This window comes from Felis catus, chromosome D4, assembly GCF_018350175.1.
Source record: "Felis catus isolate Fca126 chromosome D4, F.catus_Fca126_mat1.0, whole genome shotgun sequence".
Classification (NCBI taxonomy): Eukaryota; Metazoa; Chordata; class Mammalia; order Carnivora; family Felidae; genus Felis; species Felis catus.
The window spans coordinates 11,355,079-11,375,910 of record NC_058380.1 but is presented as its reverse complement, the minus strand read 5'-3'; the positions used below and the strand labels follow the sequence as shown (position 1 = coordinate 11,375,910).

The window sequence follows — 20,832 nt, the reverse complement described above, 5'->3', positions numbered from 1 at the left end:
GCCGCCCAGGCTCTTCCCCTTTTCTCTCCACCCCCTCGCTCCATCCCCGCACGCCCTGCAGGGAAGGCAGACCGGTTTGCAGCGGCGGCGGCGGTGGCGGCGGCGGGAGCCTCCGCTGCAGTCGGACTGGGCGCGGGAGTCGGTGCGGAGGGACCGGGCGCTCCGGCCGGCCGCCGCGTGCCTAGGACGGAGAGCGGGGCCGGGGCGGGCCCCTAGGTCTGGCGGGTTTCTCCAGGGCTCGCCACGGGCTCCCCGGCCGTTCTAAAGTCTTGGAGCCCCGCTAAACAGAGCCGTGTTTCGGAGAGGTCACCCCCCACCCCCCCCCGGCCTGCCTCAGGCCGCTGAACTCCGCAGCGCGCGGTCGCCTGCCCGCTGGACTGTGCTTGTGCGAAGCCAGCGTTTAAGCACAGGTGCCCCCTGCACCAGGAAGGGACAGCTAGGATTCCAAGGCGCCGGTGTCTCCCCTTGCAATGACAGCAGGAGTCCCCAGGAAGTAAGACCTACCCAACAGGTAGGGTAGGTTGGCGAAGGGGTCCCGGGAGAGAGAAGGCTGGAGGGACGTCGAGAGGTCAAGAGCGGATGGGCTGTGGTGGGAGAAGGGGACACATCGTGTTGATGGCGCTGAGCGGGCGTGGGGGCACCTGCAGTCTCACCAGATGTTGGGGGAGAGAAGAGAGGGTAGGGGACAGATGTACGGACGCTCTGGGGAAAAGGCCGTCTTGAAAACGATAGCTGAATTTACTTAATAGGAACCGAAAGGTACCCACCGGATCTTTCCCAGATGAGTGGAAGCTAATGGTATTTCTCACCCTCAGCATTTCCTTCCTTTTCCTTGTTTAAAAAAAAAAAACACTGATGTAAAACGTGGGATACGTTCCTTTGGAGGAAAAGCACTTCATGGCCCCTATCCTCACATATCCCTGGCTTAGCGAGTCACAGACAATTTCTGATTGAAAGGATGCTTCCTAAGCTCTGAGCAAATGAACACCTCTTTTTGGTTTTGAAATCTTCTTGTACCTCTCCCCGCCCCCTTCCTTGGGTAAGTTTGTAATGGTTTTAATATCACCTCGGAATGGAGCATAGTCATTCCTTGGTAATGCAAATATCGATTATTTCTTGGACAGTTTTTCCAGCCTACCTCCTCTAGATGTGTCTGGCCATTCCTGGGAGTTTTAGGGCATCACGTGTTGAGGATCCTGGGACTTTGTCCTGGCTTTTTTTTTTTTTTTTAATGTTTTTTAACGCTTATTCCTTTTTGAGAGAGAAAGGCAGAGCAGGAGAAGGGCAGAGAGAGAGAGGGAGACACAGAATCCGAAGCAGGCTCCAGGCTCTGAGCTGTCAGCACAGGGCCCGATGCGGGGCTCGAACTCGTCAACTGCGAGATCATGACCTGGGCCAAAGTCAGACACTTAACCAGCTGAGCTGCCCAGGCGCCCTGACTTTGTCGTGGTTTTATCTTAGCATCGCAGACTCTTCGAAGTTCAGAGCAGGAACACACATCTAGTTCAGCTTGATCACTTTGCAGAAGAGAAAACTACTATCCAAAGACATTAAGTGACCCAAGAGCCAGAAAACAGGTTCCCTGACTCCCAATTCCTGAACAGCAAATAACAGAGGCACTGGATTAGCAAAGTTCAGTTTGGGGTTGATAGAGGGGGCGCTGGAGGAAGAACAGATCCAAGGACCCTTCATCGGCCTGCAGTGAATCCCTGCATAGGGGGCAGCACCACACCGCCGTAAGTAGCAGGCTGGCTAGGATCTGGGAATGGTGATCCCAGTCTCCCCTTCTCTGCTCCTCTGGCCGCTCTGAAATCCAGGGAGTGGAAAACGAAGCTGCTTCCCAGAGTGGGAAAGGCAAATGTAAAGTCCGTTTTCAGTGTTTCCTGGGAATGCAGGGGAGGTGAGAACAGGTAAAACCGGACTGAAGTCACGGTGGATCAGAGGAGATCACGCACATTACATACAGATGCATGCATATACGTGTAACACAGCCCTTCTTTCCCACTACCTCCCTTCTGTTGAGCCAGCAGCCTTAGGTTTCCAGAAAGAAGTCACAAAGCAGACTGCCCACTGGCTCATTAGAAAGCTAACTCTTACTGGGGTGCCTGGGTGGCTCAGTCGGTTAAGCAAGCATCCAGGTCATGATGGTGGGTTTGAGCCCCGCATCGGGCTCTGTGCTGACAGCTCAGAGCCTGGAACCTGCTTCAGATTCTGGGTCTCCCTCTCTCTCTGCCCTTCCCCCACTCATGCGCATGCTCGCTCTCTCTCTCTCTCTCTCTCTCTCTCTCTCTCAAAAATAAAAACATTTTTAAAAATTAAAAAAAAAGCTCTTGTTAAACAGGATTCTAAGGAACTCTGCCAAGAGTCTTAACATTATCATTACTATGAATTAATTCATGGAACAAGGGACCGCATAGTTATTGGTCCTACATGAGACGTGCATTTCTTCCCAATTCTGTCTCTCCATAGATATCAACAGAAATTGGGGAACATCACCCTCTAATGGAAATAAAACAACATCAATATCAGAGCAAGAGCAACTTGGCAGAAAGCTTGGAAACATTTAAAAATTAGAAAGCACTCATCTAATTGTTTTACCTAATTTCAAATGTGACTTTTCTAGTTGCTTCTAGGTTTTACTCCAACATCTTACTGCCCTGTAATACTCCCCTGTGAGAAATATGCACAGATTCCTTATGGTAGATTTGATGCCTTAATGGTTCCAATTAATGGCCTCCCTTTATCCAGGCCCTTTCTCTTCAATTTTGTAGTCCCCTCCCACCTTGGGCTCACCTGTACGATTTACTGTGGCCAGTAGAACATCAGTAGACTTAATGTAAGCGAAGCCTTGAAAATTGTTCGTGCAACGAGATAGCTCTACGTACCTATTCGAATTTCTGACGGAAGAACGTTGATGGTCCCAAACACTAGTGAGGATGTAGAGCGACAGGAACTCTGAGTCATTACTAGTGGGGACGCAGAGCATTACAGCCACTTTCAAAGACAGTTGACAGTGTCTTGCAAAATGAAGCACACTCTTTCTGTATGATCCAGCCGTCCTGTTCTTTGGTCCTTACCCAAAGGAGCTGAAAACTTAGTTCCATATAAAAACCTACATGACAGTGTGGAGGCTCCTCAAAAAATCAAAGATAGAACGACCCTATGACCCAGCAATAGCACTACTAAGGGATTTATCCAAAGGACACAAGGGCACATGTACTCCAATGTTTATAGCAGCACTTTCAACAACAGCCAAGTCATGGAAAGAGCCTAAATGTCCACTAACTGATGAATGGATAAAGAAGATGTGGTTTATATACACAATGGAATACTACTTGGCAATGAGAAAGAATGAAACCCTGCCATTTGCAGTAACGTGGGTGGAACTGGAGGGTATTTTGCCGAGCGAGAGAGGTCAGTCAGAGAAAGACAGATATCATGTTTTCACTCATATGTGGAACTTGAGAAACTTAACAGAAGACCGTGGGGGGAGGGAAGGGGGAAAAATAGTCACAAACAGAAAGGGGGGCAAACCACAAGACACTCTTGAATACAGAGAACAAACTGAGGGTTGACTGGGGGAAAGAAGGGAAAATGGGTGATGGGCATTGAGGAGGGCACTTGTTGGGATGAGCACTGGGTGTTGTATGTAAGCAGTGAATTACAGGAATTTACCCCCAAAACCAAGAACACACTGTATACTCTATAAGTTAGCCAACTTGACAATAAATTACATTTTAAAAAAATAGCATCCTGAAAAAAACAAAAACAAACACCTACACACAGAGTTTTTAGCAGCTTTATTCATAATTTGGACAAAATTTGGAAGTAACCAAGAGGTTCATTAGTAGATGAACAGATAAACGAACTGGCACATCCAAACAATGGAATGTTGTTTAATGCTAAAAAGAAATGAGCTATCAAGCTAGGAGAAGAACAAGGGGAAATCTAAATACATATTGCTAAGTGAAAGAAGCCAATCTGAAAAGGCTACATATTGTTTGATTCCGGTCATATAGCATTCTGGAAAAGGCAAAACTATGGAGATAGGAAAAAGATCGGTGGTTTCCAGGAGTTGGAGGTGAGGAGGTTTGAAGAGTAGAGCAAGGAAGATTCCTAGGGCAGTGAAACTACTCTGTTTCGATACTACAGTGGTGGATACTTGTCATTACACATTTGTCCGAACAGTAAACTGTACAGCACAAATTCCTAACTGTGACCTTTGGCTGATAACGATGTGTCAACGTAGGTTCACCAACTATAGCAAAGGTACCACTCTTGGTGGGGGGGTGTTAATACAGGGGGGCGGCTCAGCATGTGGGGGACAGGCAGGGAAGATACGGGAAATCTCTGCACCTTCCCCTCAGTTGTTTTGTGAATCTAAAACTGTTCTTGAAAATTTGTTATTTAAAACCATTTTTTTAATGTTTATTTTTGAGAGAGACAGAGTACGAGCAAGGGAGGGGCAAGAGACACAGGGAGACACGGAATCCCAAGCAGGCTCCAGGCTCTGAGCCATCAGCACAGAGCCCCACGCCGGGCTCCAACCCACAAACCATGAGATCATGACCTGAGCCGAAGTCTGACGCTCAACCAACAGGGCCACCCAGGCACCCCCTGAAAAGTTTATTTGTTAAAAAGTTTGTGCATTTTTGCTCTTGTTCTTGGCACTCTGCCACCGCCGGAGGACAACTCCATTAAAGGATAAAAGACCCTGTGCTACAGAGATGAGTCATCACGGCTGAGGCCATCCTTGACTGGCGAGCCCTCCATAGGCTGCAGAGGCCCAGGCAGGTCCAGATGAGGTTGGCCAGGCTCAGTCTAGATCTGCAGAACCATCTCCCCCCCCCCACCGAGTCCCAGGTCCATGAAAAATAATGCATGGTGCCTCTTTTAAGCGGTCGCTTCAGTCCTCCATCACTGCGTGACAAGCCACCCCCAAACCAAAACCCAAAAGCAACCTCCATTTACTATTTCTCATGATTCTGAGTCAGCTGGGCACCGGCTAGTGTCACTCACTTGGCTGCAACCAGCCAGCTGCTGGAAGGTCTGAGAAGGCTTCACTCACACATCTGTGCCCCCTGTCTCTTTCCATGTGGCTTCCAAAGCATGTGGTCTTTTCAGCAAGGGGGTCAGACTCCTTACACGGCAGCTGGCATCCAGGAGGGAGGAACTGGAACTTTGGTACTGAGCGTGGAAGTTCTAGAATGCTACTTCTGCTTCATTCTCTTGGTTACAGCAGTCACAGGAGCAACCGGGTTCAAGGGGAGGGGAAATACACCCTACATTTTGCGGGGCAGCGTGCACGTACAGGGATAAAGCGGCCTGGTCGCAGCCATTTTGGTGAGACTATCCTGCCCGCTATGTTTTAGGGTGATTGTGGTACCACATTGGATACATTCTTCTAAGCTATGGGGGATTGGGGGCTAGTTACAATTCCGTTCTGGACCTTTCTATGAAATGAGGAAGTATGGGTTCTTCTAGGTTGCTCAACGCGTATTTGACTTTTTCATTAGTGACATCTAAGGGAGATCCAGAAAGGATGGCCAGAGGGAATCTGCGAAGCATTGATCGGCCGTGGGTAGATCTAGCAACTTGGTCTGCCATTAATTCTCCAACTAGAAAGAAACCACTCAAGCATCCACGTGGAAGGCATGCCTAGCCTCCAGGGGCATCAAACGGTAGGAGAGTAGAGACTACAGCCTTCACAGCTTCTGAAGGGTCATCTTAACATCACAATGCCTTCTCTTTCTAGAAACTTCCTTTCTAAGCAGACAAACCAAATGCTTCGCCGACTCCCCTGTGCAACGTGAGATGCTCCTTTCAGAGGACCGGTTCCCCCCTGGGGACCCTCTGGTCTCTAACTTTGAGTTTACTTTTCAGGTTAGCAAAGGCTTGGGCACCTCAGCCCCAAGTCCCTTTCTTCTTTCTCTCCTGGACCATCTTCCCTTTCCCGGAGCTTGGGCTCTCTTTTCCTGTTGCTTCGTTGCTTCCTCAATCCCATCCGCCTTCTGTCCCTCCTTCCTCTCAGGCTTGAGAAGAACACCGAGCGAGGAACCCCAGTGGCTGTTTTCTCCTCGCAGCTCTGTCCCCCTACCAGTGAAGTCTGCATCCTCTCTTGGGTTGAGATTCCTGGTCTGTATCCCGAGAGTGTGAGACAGGAGGCTCAGAGAGGTCACTTGGAAACCTAACGGTCTCTGGTCATTAGACACCTTCCGTAGCACATTCGGTGCCAAGGCTTGAGCCGGGTGAAGAGTCAAGGACGCGGAACCCTTCGCAGGAAGTACACGTGTACCTCGGCCAACTCCCACTACCTCACTACTTTTTTCCTAACTTTTTTTTTAGGTAGAAAACATGCCCCTGTAGCAGCTGCACACCCGATTTCACTTATTAAATGATACGCGTCGAGATGGGCATCGCGCGAAAAACACATGCACGTGAATAACTCCCCAAAGAAAACGGCTGCCAATTAAAGGTTCATGCTGAGGTGGGGGGAAACCCTAAGATGAAGAAAAAATTTGATGTTCCGTTGCCTTCGCGTCTAAAAACAGGCACAGGCCGTGAAGACCTCCAGCCGAATTTCCACCAGCCCGTACGATCTGTTTTCTGTGTTCACTTACTCCTTGTCTCTGTGGTGTCTTTTTCCTGTTACCACCAGACTCACGTGGGTAGCTTTTCTAGGTGAGTTTTCACTTTGCCCAGAAGTTACAAAAAAAAAAAACACAAAGAACAAACCAGCATAGACTTAACGGGGTTTGGTTGGAAGAGTGAACAAGAAAAACGAGACAGTGTCAGAACGGAGGGGAGAACGAAGGAAAAGAATAGAGAGGGGACGGCAGCACGGAAAACCATGCAGCAGTTCAGAAAGTAGTGCAAAGGCACACAAAATGTACACACACATTTGGTACATCAGGTCTGAGCGTGGCTTCTCAGGAAGCCGAAGGTCAAGGTGTGCATAAGAGAGTAAGAAACCTTCTTTGGGTTGGAGAGGCTTAAAAAGAGAGGTTTAAAAGCTTGAAGTGGGGAGGGGGGCACCTGGGTGGTTCAGTCGGTTAAGCGTCTGCCTTTGACTCAGGTCACGATCTCGGGCTTGTGAGTTCGAGCCCCTCATCAGGCCGTCTCAGCACAGAGCCCGCTTCCGATCCTCTGTCCCCCTCTGTTTCTGCTCCTCTCACTTGTACTCTCTCTCTCTCTGTCTCTCTCAAAATAAATGAATAAACTTTAAAAAAAGGGGGGGGGAGCTTGAAGTCGGGAAAAGAGTCTGAAATACATCAGTCGTGTCACTCAAAACTCCTCAAACTGCATCGCGACTCTTCCGCCCCGAGAAACAGTGTGTTGCAAAAGTCACAAAATCCAACTGTGGCACCAGGAGTGAAACCCAGGCTGCCATCTTATCCCCAGAGCAGAGCCGGGCCCTGGGTTCTTCGTGACTAAGCAAAAGTTCATTCAAGCCAAAGCCTTCTTTGTTCTAACCCGGGAAATGCTGTTTGTTTTTGACCTCCTTGCAACACTGAAAACCGTTCTCATCAATAGCGAACCTATATGATGGGTCACCACGAAAGGGTGACAGGTCTAGAAAGAGTACCAAGAAATAATGGAGTCTCCCGGGAAGGGAAGGGAATGGATACAAGAGACACTTAAGCTCCCTGAATACAGGCAGTAGCCGTCCACCCGAGACATCACATCGGCGTAGCTGACACATTCCTGCAGTTCACTTGTCATGCACCGTCTGAGGTCCCCCCTGCGTGGAGGGGCAGCGTCCGGGGCCAACTCTTGAATTTCTCAGACTTGCTTTCTGAGGCGAGATGGGGGGCATGATGCTAACCACACAATAAATACTTGTGGAAGAGAAGGGGGTGTTCACTTTCGTCACCCGGCAAAGCCCACATTAAGACGTCTCAAGGTCTCTGTGACACCTCACTGTGACACCTCCTCACCAGGAGGACAACCTTCATTTTTCCTTTTATTTCTCAAAAAATGCAGGGGCTTCCCTGACTTGGAAGCATTTCGGCAGAACCTCACCGGCTACCCTCGTCTCTTGGCGACGTTTGAATGCTTGGCTAGCAAAATGGAACGCTTACCCTGACATCTCTTTAAGCACACGGTCCTCAAGCTGTCCCGGCAACCTAGAACGTTTTGCTGGGATGGGGGATAGAAGAAGGAAATCTATTAAGCAGGCTATGCCAACTGCTTTAAGATACAACCAACGTGGATTAATACAGTAAAGGTTCGTTGCTCGTTCATGCCTCTGTTCAACACAGTTTGGTGGCAGAATTGGCTTCACGCGGTCATTCGGGGACCCTGGGTCTTTCCATCTTGTGGCACCATAATGGTCAACCGTCGATTCCCAAATGCCTGCTGAATTAGACGAGAGGGCAAAGGATTTAAGATGTCAGGGATAAACATCGCATCCGCCCACGTTCCGCTGGTCAGACTTGGGCCTTCATAACACCCACCAGCAAGACGCCCGGAAAAATCTGTTTCAGCCCTGTGCCTGAGAAGGAGAGAACACTATAGTCTCTCCCCGATGTGCCGAATAAAGACAAATCATTTCACGTTAAACTTATTCTCGCACAGCTCTGCTTGCGAGCTGAGGGGAGGGTCTTCGGCCGTCAGATTTCTTCTATTCTTGTTTCTTAGTGTTTTCCCTGAGTGTCTAGGTTGGAAGCAGCCTAGGATGTGGGGGGTTGGGGGACGGCAACCCTGTCTTGGAAATGTTTGTGGACACGCACGGGAACGTAAAGAGTCAACAGCTTTTACTGTTACCGAGAATCGAGCACTTGAAGCAAGTGACTAGCAAAGAGTGCTGTCGATTCCGTTATCGTGGGAGAAAATGGAATCTGTGCCATCAGCTTTTGAAGCCACTGCCAGTGGAATCTCTGGAGCCTTTGGGAGGGGGGAAAAGAAAGGCAAAAAACAGCACAGCTCTGTCTGCAGTCAGCCTGTCCGGATGGCCCAGGTGACTTCATGAGAAAGAGGATGGGGCAAGCAAGAGGAATGTGGTTTTTTCCTCGCACAAATAATCCTTGAGGAAAAAATATGGGAGTTTAGAGTGTGGTGGGGATTTACAAACACTTTAAGTCAAAAAGCACAGCCACGCCATGGAGATAGGAATTAGAAAATTTTGGACAGCCGCCCAGCTCGCTCGGACTGTGTAAGGCTCCTCTCTGTTCTTCCCTGCGTGAAGCAGGGGGAGGGTCCGACTGAAGCAAAGGACGGGCTACCTGCTCCCCAAACTCTACTGCGCTTGCGGTGTCCAAGGGTTGGGGGACAGAGCGTGCCCATGTGCGCCTTCATTTTTTCCCCTTCATTTTAAAGTCATGACCGTGGGAAAGACGCCCTTTTTCAGGACCATTCTGCACACCAAGAGATATAACATGACTTTTTTTTTTTTTCTAGAGACTTTCAGAAGACACAGTTCAAGAGGTTTACTTAACATGCAAGGGCTCGTTTATGATACGATTAGAACAAAAGGCATCACGTGAACTTGCGTGTATTCTGCAGCCTCATACAAGTACAGAAAGTCTAGAAAAATGTCCTGGAGGGACATCTGCTGAAGTGTTAGCTACTATTACCTTCAGGTTAATATTGTCTCTACTTAAAAAAAAAAAAACAAAAACAATCTTGTGCTACTTTTTCACATCAGAAAAGACAAAGAATTGGGGAAAATATCTAATATCTGACAATGACAAAAGCTTACGTGTGTTGTAAAAATTGACAAAAGCAAAAAAGAAATGACTCCATTTTCTTTCCCCAGAGACGACCATCCCCAGCATTTAGTATTTGCTCACTATGCTTTACAACATTTTATACTCTATTTTTAGCCGAAAATAACATATGCACAGGGCAGAGGATGGGAATAGACACTTTGTTTTCAAAGAAGGTATACAAATGGCTAATAAGCATGTGAGCAAATACTCAGTGCTATTAGCCACCAGGAAAATGTCAATCAAACCCACCATGAGCATCGCTTCACACCTATTGGATGGCTAGAATCAGAAAACATAATAACAGGTGTTAATAAGGATAGGGAGAAACCGGAGCCCATATACCCTGCTGGTGGGAATATAAAAAGGTACAACCACTTTGGAAAAGAGTCTGACAGTTCCTCTGGGGCGCCTGGGTGGCTCGGTCGGTTGGGCGTCCGACTTCGGCTCAGGTCATGATCTCACGGTCTGTGAGTTCGAGCCCCGCGTCGGGCTCTGTGCTGACAGCTCAGAGCCTGGAGCCTGTTTCGGATTCTGTGTCTCCCTCTCTCTGTGCCCCTCCCCTGTTCATGCTCTGTCTTTCTCTGTCTCAAAAATAAATAAATGTTAAAAAAAATTTTTTAAAAAAAAGAGTCTGACAGTTCCTCAAAACGTTAAACACAGAGTTACCCTATGACCCAGCAATCTCACTGTCAGGTGCACACCTAAGAGAAATGAAAACACACGTCCCCACGAGAGTTTACATGGCATTATTCACAAGAGTCAAAAGGTGGAAACACCCCAAATCTCCATCAACTGAAGAATGGATGAACAAAATGGAATACATCCATATAACGGAATATTATTCAACAGTGAAAAGGAATGAGGCACCGATACGTGCTACTCCATGGATGAACCTTGAACACATTATGCTAACTGAAAACAGCCAGTTACAAAAGGCCCCATTGTTTGATGGCATTTCTAGGAAATGTTCAGAATGGGCAGACCTACACAGACAGAAAGTGGGTTAGTGGTTGCCTGGGGCTGGGGAGCGGTGGACTTGGTGGGGAAATGGGGAATGAATGCTAATGGATGCCAGATTTGCGGGGAGAAGGATGAAAATGTTCTAAAATTGATGGCAATGGCGGATGTAGAACTCTGTGATTATAATGAAAACCATCAAATTATACATTTGAAATGGGTGAATTGAATGGCATACAAATTCGCCTCAATAAAGCAGGTTTGTTTGTTTGCTTGTTTGTTTTTAAAAGGAAAAAGTAACATGCCCTTAAAAAAACTAAAGCACTTTCAAAGGGGGCCGTGCAGAGCAAAGGAAACAATCAACAAAATGAAAAGGCATCGATGGAACGGGAAGAGATGTTTGCAAATGACATACCAGATAAAGGGTTAGTATCCAAAATCTGTAAAGAATTTGCCAAACGCAACACCCGAGAAACAAATAATCCACTGAAGAAATGGGCAGAAGACATGAGTAGACACTTTTCCAAAGATATCCAGATGGCCAACAGACACACGAAACAATGCTTGACGTCACTCATCAGCAGGGAGATACAAATCAAAGCCACAGTGAGATACCACCTCACACGGGTCAGAGTGGCTAAAATGAAAGGAAACTACAGATGCTGGCGAGGATGTGGAGAAACGCGAACCCTCTTGCGCTGGGAGCGCAAACTGGCACAGCCTCTCTGGAAAACAGCGTGAAGGCTCCTCAAAACATTAAAGATAGAACGACCCTATGACCCAGCAATAGCACCACTAGGAATTTATCCAAAGGACACAAGGGCACATGTACCCCAATGTTTATAGCAGCGCTATCAACAACAGCCAAGTTATGGAAAGAGCCTAAACGTCGATCAACTGATGAATGGATAAAGAAGATGTGGGTTATATACACAATGGAATACTACTTGGCAATGAGAAAGAATGAAATCCTGCCATTTGCAGCAACGTGGATGGAACTGGAGGGTATTATGCTAAGTGAAATAAGGCAGGCAGAGAAAGACAGATATCATGTCTCATTCATATGGAGAATTTGAGAAACGTAACAGAAGACCACGGGGAAGAGAAGGGGAAAAAAATAGTTACAAACACAGAGCGGGGGAGTCAAACCATAAGAGACTCTTAAATACAGAGAACAAACTGAGAGTGGATGGGGGGGTGGGAGAGAGGGGAAAATGGGTGATGGGCATTGAGGAGGGCACTTGTTGGGATGAGCCCTGGATGTACAGAAGCGATGAACCACGGGAATCGACCCCAAAAACCAAAAGCACACTTTACATGCTGTATGTTAGCCAATTTGACAATAAATTACATTAAGAAAATAATAAATTTTTTTAAAAAAAGAAAAAAAAAAAAGAAAACCCAAGCCCAATGCTGGCGAGGATGTGGAAACACTGGAATTTACACGAGGATCTGCCTTTTATTCCCAAGGACCAGCTCGCGGCAGGCACTTATTATAGTGAATTGCTTTTGTGTGTATGAATTGGCAAAACTCTTTGGGGGAAAAATGTGGCAATGGATTCCAAACACCTTGAAAATAAAAATGTTTAGGAAAAAAAAAGGTGGCCAGTGCACCTGAGGGACTAAATTTTAAATTTTTATTGAATTGTAATTAAGTAGCCACACGTGACCCTGGATTGGACTGCACAGCTCTGAACAGTGCCCATTACAACATTTAACACACCGTATATCTTGCATAAGAATGAGCTCCAACAGGAAATTCACTTTGTGACCATCATCACTGTCTCCACAGCACCTAGCGTGGGTCTTGGTACACAGCAGGCTCTCCGCATGATAGCCCTCATCATCTTCAGCATGGTCCGGTCCACCTTTGTATCCCACAGCTTAGCCCAGCACGCACTACGGAGACTCAGTAACTGTTGCTAATTGAGTTAATCGATTTCTAGGCTTACAAAACCCGCCAGTTATCTGTTCGCGGAGAATGCTCGACCATGGGGACTTGCCTTGGTGTTTTTCTGATATATTTCTTTGTGTTCAGTATGCAGGCTAAAAGCATCTGCTTGCATTCAAACCCTGGCTTTATGACCTCTGGAATGGAACGTCTCCGTGCCTCAGTTTATTCCTCCGTAAAGCGGGCCCATTGATGGCCCTGTCTCAGTTGTTGTCAGGATTACGTGTGTTGGGGTTTACAACTTTATAGGAAATACAGAGAATGGAGGGCTGGGTTAAATTACATCATGAGGATTCAATCAGAAAAACCCAGATGGTAGCCAAGGCTAGTTGGAAAACAGAGGCAGCCATCCTGTGGTCATTAGAGCGAAAATTTACGGACCAAGACGATACTCTGAGATTGGCAATCTCTCTACAAGGGAGACTTGAAAAAAAAAATCTGGCATCATTACTGTAGACAGCAAGGTGCAGGAGCGGCTTCTTTCTAACAACCAATAATGCATGTGCTCTAGCCTTTGGTGAAGCCCTGCCTGTGGCTGCCTTCACCCTTCCACGGACTTAAGGCAGGCAAAGTTGTAGCAAAGAGGGTCCCTGACCTTCAGATTGTGTCTGTAGGATGCTGGCAAGTCAGGCACAGGAGATGTGTCAGCTAACTGTCTCCGCCGTCGCCTGAGTAGCAGCTGTAACAAAAGCTGTCCTTTACTCCTACCGAAATGAGACCATGAAAATAGGGGGTAAAATGGGTGTGTGTTGGGGGTGGGGGTGGGGGCGAACAGCTGGAGAAACTTGCCTCGTTCTGCCGCCTTCAAAATTTCCTCGGAGCGTCCAAGGAAGGCAGTCCTGGGGTCACCCTGCCATCTTCCTGGGATGTATCATTCGCAGGTTCCCCTGCTTGTTCTCCAGTTTGGTTTCCGTAATTCCGTTAATTGAAAATTCTGTTTCAGAAGAAATTTCAAGTCCTTAATTTTGTAAAGTGCAGCAAAATAAATGGCCTACCTAGAACTTTAAAAACAGTGTCACCTTCACAAAATCCTAACTGGCTCGTCTTCTGTTCGTCTGTTCTGCCGTAACCCTCGTCCGAGGAGCCACAGCCTCTTGCTGGGACGACCACAGGGACCTTTGAACGGATCGCCTTGTGTTGGCTCTTGCCTCCTTCAAATCCATGTGCCAAACGCTGCGCCCCATGATCTTTAAGGCGATAGATAGCGCATTTTATCACTCTGCTGCTTAAAATCTTCCAAAGGCTTTCCAGTATCGTAGAATAAAACTGGAACGCCTTTCCTGTGGACTTCAGGGCCCTCCACGGCCTGATCACAAAATACGCATCCGTGGTCTCACTGCTGACAACTCTGTCCCTCTCGTCTCCAAATTCCAGCCATACTTGTCTTTTGCTTTCTGTTTCACCAACACGCTGATCTATTTTCTCTTCAGGGAACTTGAACTTCTCGTGCCCTCTGCAAGAAGGCTCCTAACCCCCAGGCTGTAAGATTCTGTTCAGGTGCACCTCCACTCCTCAGTCATCTCCTCCAAGAGCATTTCTCTGACCACTGTACTCCAAGATTTACGGTAACAGCGCATTATAAGTCTGTAGTGTCATCCGGTGTTATTTTTTTCATTACACCACATATTATCCACATTTCTCTTGTGTCTTAACGCATTTACTCATCTATGGTTGGCCCTCCTCACTCTCAGCTCCTTAAGAGCAAGGACCCTCTGATTGTTTGGTTCATTTATATATCTCTAACGCCCAGAAGAAAGCATGGCACGCAGTAGCTGATCAATAATCATTATCGAAAGGATGACTTCAGTGCAGGAAAATATACATACATATGGCGAAGAAAAACAAAGACTACCGCTACCATAGTATCAGGATATTCTTGGGAGACTAATATTTTCTCCTCTCTTGCTTTTCCAGATATGCTGAATTTCTGCAAAGACACGAATTCTTTTTCACGGTAAAAACAGAGTTAATTTTCACAAAAAGACTTATGTTGGTATGCCGTATGAAATGTCAGTCGGTCCACTGCTGCAGGCATGTGGCAGGTTGTATTCTCTGGGTCTGTGTAGAAAACCGCTTAAGAATTTCGCAGTTTGTGAGTTTGAGCCCCGCGTCAGGTTCTGTGCTGACAGCTCAGAGCCTGGAGCCTGCTTCAGATTTGTGTCTCCCCCTTTCTCTGTCCCTCCCCTGCTCATGCTCTCTCTCTCTCTCTCTCTCTCTCTCTCTCTCTCTCTCTCTCTCAAAAATAAATAAGCATAAAAAAACATTAACACCACTTATGAAATCAGAAGTCATCTGACATTGTTCAGGAAGAACCCTCAGCACCGGGTGTCTCAGCACCGTGTGCCTTAGCTTGTGAATGCATGGGCAGGTCCTGCTGAAAACCCCCTGGGGGGTGTGACAAGTCTCATTCCAACAGGGGCCATGTGCCATGTGACTGGCCACCCGCCTCTTTATCTCTAGTTCCTTAAGTGAGGAGTTCTGTTTGGCTATAGACCTTGACACTGTGGAGGTCAGCCAAGGTCAGTGCTCCAGTAAGAATGACTCACACCCTGCTCTGTGCTCTCCGCTGGGCACAGGCTTAGAGTACCATGGACACCATGATTTTCCGGACTTAGCTCCCAAGAGGTGAGGCTCATTCCCTGAGACACTGATCTATGAAAAAAAAAAAGTCCCCAAAGCAGCCACCCAAGGTGTATCTGGCATTTAGGGGAAAAATAGAAGCTTCTATTCTCTGATCCTATCCAGTGGGGTTCTAATTCAAACTTGACTATCCAGTGTGAACATGCTTTTCAGGCTTGTCTGAAGAAGGGCAATCATGATTTCAAAAAAAGGATTGTGGAAGATTGCAAACACACACACAGGTATTAACAATAATACAATTTGGGGGGCGCCTGGGTGGCGCAGTCGGTTAAGCGTCCGACTTCAGCCAGGTCACGATCTCACGGTCCGTGAGTTCGAGCCCCGCGTCGGGCTCTGGGCTGATGGCTCGAGCCTGGAGCCTGTTTCCGATTCTGTGTCTCCCTCTCTCTCTGCCCCTCCCCCGTTCATGCTCTGTCTCTCTCTGTCCCAAAAATAAATAAACGTTGAAAAAAAAAAATTAAAAAAAAAAAAAAAATAATACAATTTGGGCGCTGGGTGGCTCAGTTGGTGAAGCGTCTGACTTCGGCTCAGGGCATGATCTCGCAATTCGTGGGTTCAAGTCCCCCTGTCAGCTGTGCTGACAGCTCAGAGCCTGGAGCCTGCTTCGGATTCTGTGTCTCCCTCTCTCTCTGCCCCTCCCCCACTTGTGCTCTCTCTCTCTCTCAAAAATAAATAAACATTAAAAAGAATTTAAAAAAAACAATGATACAATAAACAATTGCAATAGCAAGACCAAACTTAGCAAGATTTTTTAAAAGCCTTACTTGCTTTGGAGTGTTATACCTTTAAAAAAAAATCATGGATGGGGCGCCTGGGTGGCTCAGTCGGTTAAGCATCCTACTTTGGCTCAGGTCATGATCTCATGGTTCATGAGTTTGAGCCCCGCCTCAGGCTCTGTGCTGACAGCTCGGAGCCTGGAGCCTGGAGCCTGCTTCAGATTCAGTGTCTCCCCCTCTCTCTGTGCCTCCCCTGCTCATGCTCTCTCTCTCTCTCTCTCTCTCTCTCTCTCTCTCTCTCAAAAATAAGTAAACATTAAAAATAAATGAATATATAAAAATCTCAGGTTCCATACACCCACCCTTACTTCCATCCCTTTCCTTTCCCACCGGTGGCAGTCAGGATCAAAAGTAGCTGTTTATCATTGCTTTACATGGTTTGATAGACCCATGTATCCATCACCCTTGTTCTCTTGTTTGCTTGTTTTAAGCTTTTTTAAAAAAAAATTTTTTTTTCAACGTTTATTTATTTTTGGGACAGAGAGAGACAGAGCATGAACGGGGGAGGGGCAGAGAGAGAGGGAGACACAGAATCGGAAACAGGCTCCAGGCTCTGAGCCGTCAGCCCAGAGCCCGACGCGGGGCTCGAACTCATGGACCGTGAGATCGTGACCTGGCTGAAGTCGGACGCTTAACCGACTGCGCCACCCAGGAGCCCCTTGTTTTAAGCTTTTATGTAAAGGTTCCCCATACTTCACGTATCATGGGGCAACTTGGTGTTGCCGGTGCTCAGCATTCTATTTACAAGATTTTCTTTGTTGACACGCACGATGGTTGCTTTCATGTGTCAACTTGGCTACACTCCCCACTTACTCGATGAAACACTCACCTACGTGTTACTAGGCAGGTATCTTATAGATGTGCTTTAAAGTCCACAATCAGCTGTCTTCGAGTAAAGGAGATTTTCCTAGATAATTTGGGTGGACCCGATGCGATCCATCGGTTGAAGGACATTAAGAGGAGAGCCGAGGCTTCTCTGAAGAGGAAGAAATTCCATCTGTGGACAGCAGCTTGAGCTCGCACGCGGCTGTTCCAGTCTGTCTTTCCCGATGACAGGTGCTGTGGATTTCAGACTTGTCTGGCCAGGTCCACGCTTGTATGAGCCAATTTCTGGCAATAAACCTCTTATGTCTCCCTCTGGTTCCCACTGGTTCTGTTTCTCTGGGTGAACCCTGACTGATAACAGTATATGTATCTCTGATTCATCTCTTTGCATTGCTGTATAGCAAGCACCCACAAACTCCTTATAAAAACCAAATAGTCAATATTGTAGGCTTTGTGGGCCATACAGTCTCTGTTGCAAGCACTTCCCAATGCCACTGTAATATGAAAGCAGCCAGAGACAACACGTCAAGGAATGGGGTGGCTGAGTTTCAATAAAGGTTTATTTACACATACAGGCATCGGGCTGGATTGGACCCAAGAGCTATGGTTTGGTAACTCCCGCAAAATGATACACCGTCGTATGGGCAAACCACAATTTATACACTCTCCTGTTTCATATCTTCTACGTTTTCCCCCGTTACTACACAATGCTGTCCCGAACGTTCGTGTGCACCTTTCTTGTGCACAACTTCACGTGTTTTTCTCAATCTGTCTAGAAGTGGAATTGATGGGTCCTGGGGTATACGAATCCTCCACCTAATGGTGCCAAACTTCAAGCTAAAGAGATCATTCTAATTGACACACCTACTAATAGGGCCCAAGACTTTTGGTTTCTCCCCAGCTTCCACACCATTGGGAGCTATCAGACGTATATTTCCAAAATGGCGTATGTAAAACGGCATTTCATTGTAGTTTCAATTTACATTTTCATAACACCTAATGGTGAGAGGCATCTCTTCACGTGACTACTTTCCATCCATATGTCCTCTTCTTTTTTTTTAATTTTTTTTTTCAACGTTTATTTATTTTTGGGACAGAGAGAGACAGAGCATGAACGGGGGAGGGGCAGAGAGAGAGGGAAACACAGAATCGGAAACAGGCTCCAGGCTCCGAGCCATCAGCCCAGAGCCTGACGCGGGGCTCGAACTCATGGACCGTGAGATCGTGACCTGGCTGAAGTCAGACGCTTAACCAACTGCGCCACCCAGGCGCCCCTGTCCTCTTTTTTTTTTAAATAGCAACTATTTGTTTTCCAATTAAAAAAATGTTTTTAATTGAAGGAGAGTTGACATACAATGTTACATTTGTTTTAGGTGCACACATAGTGATGTGACAATTCTATCCATTACAAAAGGCTCATCATGTTGTATGTGGTTACCACCTGTCACCATACATATATCCTCTTGGATCAAGTGTCTATCCAAATCTTTTGGCTATTCTAAAAATGGGGTTTTGTTCTCTTATTATTGACTTTTGTGAACTCTTTATAGATCACGGATCTAAGTCCTGTGGTGGATACGTGATTTGCAAATGTTTTCTCCCAGTCTTTAGCTTGTCTTTTCATTCCCTGAGGTGTCTTTTGCAGAGCAGAAGTTCTTAATTTTGATGATGTTCAAATTCATCAGCTTGTTCTTTTGTGGATCATATTTCTGGTAACATAGCTAAGAAATCTACCCAGAACCCCAAGTCACAAGAATTTTTTTTTTTTTTTTGCATGTTATCTTCCAAAAGTTTTGTATTTTCAGGTTTACATTTTAGGTCTATGATATATTTTTATGTTTTATTTTTTTAGGTTAAAAAAACTTTTTTTATTTACGTAATCCCTACCCCCAACATGGGACTCGAACTCACAACCCCGAGATCAAACATCACACGCTCTCCTGAATGAGCCAGTCGGGCACTCCTCTCTGATGTATTTTTAATTAATTTTTGTATACAGTGCATGACACGGGTCAAGGTTCATTCTTTTTGCACACGGATGTCCTATTCAAGTACTATTTTTGTTGAAAAGACTATCTTTCTCTGTTGCCTTTGCATCTCTGTAAAAAAAATCAGTTGATCAATAATGTACGCGTCAAGTTCTGGGCTCTGTGTTCTGTTTCGTTCCTCTATAGGTCCATCCTTCTGCCAATTCCACACTGTCTTGACTGCTGGCTTTTTATAGCAACTCTTGAAATCAGGTGGCCTGCCTCCTCTCGTTCGTTCCTCTTTTTCAGAAATGTACTGACTATTCTAATTCCTTTGCCTTCTCACGTCATTTTTAGAATCAGCTTGTTGACACCTATAAGAATATCCTGCTGAGATTTTGATAAGGATTATGTTGAACGGATAGATCAATGTAGGGAGGACAGACACTTAACGATGAACAGGGTACGTGTCTTTCAGTCAATTCGGCTCTATGTTTAAGTAGGCTTCATGCCCGGCATGGGGCCCAATGCAGGGCTTCAACTCATGACCCTGAGATCAACACCTGAGCTGAGATCAAGAGTCAGACACTTAACCTTCTGAGCCACCCAGGTGCCCCAAAATACAATTGATTTTTGTATATTGACCTTGAATCCTGCAACCTTACTAAACCCATTAGTTCTAAAAGGTCTTCCTTTGCTAATTTATATATTGGCTTTGGGTTTTTTAAATTGGCTTGCAAGAGCTATTTATGTATTCTGTATATTCATTCAGTGGATAAATATTTATTGAATGCTTCCTATGTGTCAGGCACTATATTAGCATACTAATCTTTAGCCCATTTTCTTCTTTGCAAAATTCTTTGGGAAGACATTATTCATCTCAGTTACAGAAATAGTTATAGAATACCTGTCCATAAGTTGGCTTATTCAAAAAATTTATTGAGTACCTACCGTATGCTAGACAATAACTTGGCTAACGGAGATACGGCAGAAACGACAGGACAGACGCTGGAGGTACCTCCACTCCTCTGATGGAGGAGAGAGACCACAAATAAAAGGTAAATACATCATCTAATTACAGGTAGTACAAATGCTTTGGAGAAAATAAATTAAGATAATAGGGCCGAGGGGACAGGTGGGAAGACAGGAAAAAAGGTGCTAGGAGACAATGTGTAAGCTGAGCTGAACAAAACGAGGCAGGAGCACTCCAGGAGGAGTCCCCAGCAAGTGCAAAGGCCCTGGGTGAAAATGAGCTCAGCATGACCAAGGGACAGAAGGAGGGCCAGAGTGTCTGGAGTGTACTGAGCAGGGGACGGCGGTGTGAGAAGAGACTAGAGAGACAGAGAGGGACCGGAGGTAGGGAGAGGCCATGATAAAAGGGCGACACTTGATTCGCAGTCCTTGGGAAACAGCAATGTCTATGCCAAGCATCTCGGATACAAGGATAAGTAACACAAACCCCTGCCCTCGGGGAGGCCATGATCCAGTGGGAGAGACAAACACACGAATCGATGCACTGAAGAGTGAAAAGTAACGTCATCGAGGTGGGTATGCAGGACGTGTGGGGGTAGGAAGCAAGAGTGATCCTTTAGCCATATTTTGCAAGTTACAATTTCTGCAGCCTCCTATTTAAACCCTAAAGTATAGAACTTCCCTTAAAAATCATATAGCACATATTTCATGTGTGGCACCGCCTTAATTTCAAACTGTAGAGATCCCTTCTCTCTGCTCCCACTGTAGCTCTTGCTTGTCCCATTCTAGTACCCGTAGAACCTACATGTACTTGCCTCTCTGTCCCAACAATTGCTAAGTTCCATGAAGGCAGCAGCTGAGCCATATTCCCTACTATCCTGCTATTAGTATCCCATTTTGCAGATGAGCAAACTGATGACCAGAGAGAGTAAGTGGCTTGTCCTCTGAAGCACAGCTATGGTGGCAGGTAGGGCAGACGGTCAGGGGCCTTGCCTTTTCCTGGGTTAGGGTTTTTTTTTCCTTCACTACCCCCC

At 46.4% G+C, this 20,832-nt stretch overlaps 2 long non-coding RNA genes across 2 annotated transcripts in view; one reads left to right on the top strand and one right to left on the bottom strand.

Moving 5' to 3' along the window:
- Positions 1–3,781: 3,781 nt before the first annotated feature.
- The window catches only part of LOC109493706, a 138,397-nt gene continuing 121,346 nt past the window's right edge, over positions 3,782–20,832 (bottom strand). The window contains exon 9 of the long non-coding RNA XR_002737820.2: positions 3,782–8,358. This is a non-coding gene — a long non-coding RNA (uncharacterized LOC109493706). The remainder of the gene's footprint in view (positions 8,359–20,832) is intronic.
- Positions 5,237–14,812, top strand: LOC109493709. The gene is made up of 3 exons (XR_006589033.1): positions 5,237–5,343; positions 14,049–14,183; positions 14,533–14,812. It is a non-coding gene; the product is annotated as an uncharacterized LOC109493709 (long non-coding RNA).